Below are 2832 nucleotides of genomic sequence, written 5' to 3'. Positions count from 1 at the left end.
TTTTAGTGCGACTATTAATGATCTTTTAGATATAATTATCCAATATAAATTTTATTATAATATAAATTTTATTTATCATATTTTTTAAATTAATTTCGATTTTATATAAAAAAATAGCCGACACTATCAAATCGAAATTAAAAGTAAGTAAAAAATTGCGGCATCCTATCCTTTAAAATACATAAATATACGTGTACATTGTCGTTTCCGGATTTAAATAATTTCAGTCTACCATGTCTTCATGTGATATTTGTATATTTATAATGTGGTATGAAAGTGTCTTTTATTTAAGACCTCCATAAACTCATAAAATGAGCTATAAATAGGTGATGAGCTTGCCTAACTTCCTTTACAAATACCTACCCTACCGAACCTTGTGTTCAGTGTTCTAACATCACCTACGTTAGCAAAGAGTAGGGGAAAGAAAGATGGTGGCCGATCATTTCAGCGGCAGCGGTTGTGGGTGGCGAGATATAAAGACATTCGGGTTGAAACTGATTCTGGGACGGTGGTTCATGGTGTTTGCTTCACTGCTTATCATGTCGGTATCTGGCGCAACGTATATCTTCGGTCTATACTCCAATGTTATTAAAACATCTTTGGGCTATGATCAAACAACCCTCAATCTTTTAAGCTTTTCCAAGGACTTGGGTGGCAACGTTGGGATCCTATCGGGGCTCATCAATGAGGTAACGCCGCCGTGGGTGATTCTCTTGATTGGGGCCGTCATGAATTTCTTCGGATATTTCATGATATGGCTCGCCGTCACCGGCCGCACCGCTAAGCCCCATGTGTGGCAAATGTGCGTTTATTTCTGCTTAGGTGCCAATTCCCAGGCCTTTGCCAATACTGGGGCTCTGGTCACTTGTGTCAAGAACTTCCCTGAAAGCAGGGGAAGTGTTTTAGGCCTTTAGAAATCTTATGTAGGTCTAAGTGGTGCAATATTGACGCAGTTATACCATGCTTTCTATGGGGACAACCCAAAGGCTCTTATCTTGCTGATAACTTGGCTCCCTGCTGCTGTTTCGTTTGTGTTTCTTCGGACGATTCGAATCATAAAGATCGTTCGAAGGCAAACAAACGAGCTTAGAGTTTTTTATAACATTTTATTCATTTCTCTTGGACTTGCTGTTTTCCTTATGGCTTTAATTATCGTACAAAACAAGTTAAGTTTCCATAGGATCGAATATGTCGGACTCGGAAGTGCTTCCATTGTTTCTATATTGCTGTTTTTCCCACTTGCGGTCGTTATCAGAGAGGACTTCAAGATTTGGAAAACAGAGAAACAAGCTTCGAATGATGATTTCCAGGTGAAAGTAGTGACGGAAAATGCACCGGCGCCGGCCGTTGAGTTAGCAACACCACCGCAAACGGTGACATCTGCAGGCGGAGATCCTAAACCCGCGGAAAAACACGACGGTTGCTTGGAAAACATTTTCAAGCCTCCAGACAGGGGTGAAGACTACACCATACTGCAAGCACTTTTCAGCATCGACATGTTGATTATCTTCATAGCCACCACATGCGGTGTCGGAGGAACGTTGATGGCGATCGACAACTTGGGTCAGATCGGCAACTCGTTAGGCTACCCGAGTCATAGTATAACCACTTTCGTTTCGCTCGTAAGCATATGGAACTACCTGGGGCGAGCGGTCGCAGGTTTCGCTTCCGAATACTTGTTGACGAAATACAAGATACCAAGGCCATTGTTGTTCACTTTCGTGATTCTCTTGTCTTGTGTCGGACATGTTTTAATCGCTTTTGCAGTCCCAAACTCTCTTTACTTTGCTTCAATCATTATCGGATTCTGTTTCGGAGCACAATGGCCGTTAATGTACGCCATCATCTCCGAAATTTTCGGCCTTAAATACTACTCCACGTTGTACGACTTCGGTTCCGTGGCTAGTCCCGTCGGTTCTTACATTCTGAACGTTAAAGTGGCCGGACATTTATACGACCAAGAGGCTTTGAAACAAATGAAAGCTTTGGGTCGTACGAGGAATCACGGGGAGGACTTGACTTGCAATGGAGGGCAGTGTTACAGAAAGGCTTTTCTTATAATTATAGCCACCACATTGTTTGGATTCCTTGTTTCTGGTATTTTGGTCATTAGGACCAGAAGCTTTTACAAAAGTGACATTTACAAGAAATTCAGGGAAGAAGCTCAGGTTGCCGAAACAGACATGGGTTCAAGTTCAACTTCAAAACAAACTCACTTCATGTCTACTACAGCTGCTTCAACTACCTCACCCGACTGACTAATTAGTTCTAAATATTTTAATTTTGCTTAATTCAGCCTGTGTTATCGGTTTCCTCCCTCTCTCTTTCCTTGGGAAGCGTACCCTTTTGCAAGATCTAAGCTTTAATACTGAACTTGTAAGAACTTATCAAGGAGTACTCGACTTTGGCCACGTGAATGTGGACATTATATGATATTTAGATTTGATATTTCGTTTTGCTATATTTAATTTTTTTAAAAACATTCTTAATGATACTTTTAGCTAATTTAACCTACCTCTTCTGCTAAAATAACACTTTTTTTTATATATATACATTTATAATCACCTAAAAATCTTAATTAAAATAAGATAATACAGTTTGAGTCTAACCCATAATCTTAAAAAAAAAAAACCAACTAAATTAATACCGATAAGACTTACTAAAGCCTAAGATTAAACAACCGGCACCAGACAAAGCCTGAGATTTTTTTTTTAATTTTTAATTTTTGAAAGAGCCTGAAATTCATTTAGAATAACACGATGTCCTATTAATTTTGAGATCATGAATCAGTGTTGCACCAGATGAGCAGCTGTGAAACACAACAAATACAAG

The 2832-nt window shown here is 39.4% G+C and overlaps 1 pseudogene; it reads left to right on the top strand.

Moving 5' to 3' along the window:
* Positions 1–272: 272 nt before the first annotated feature.
* LOC107959918 (protein NUCLEAR FUSION DEFECTIVE 4-like) lies at positions 273–2448 on the top strand (annotated as a pseudogene).
* Positions 2449–2832: the final 384 nt, after the last annotated feature.

This window comes from Gossypium hirsutum, chromosome A09, assembly GCF_007990345.1.
Source record: "Gossypium hirsutum isolate 1008001.06 chromosome A09, Gossypium_hirsutum_v2.1, whole genome shotgun sequence".
In the NCBI taxonomy this organism is placed as follows: Eukaryota; Viridiplantae; Streptophyta; class Magnoliopsida; order Malvales; family Malvaceae; genus Gossypium; species Gossypium hirsutum.
This window is presented reverse-complemented; position numbering and strand designations above follow the sequence as displayed.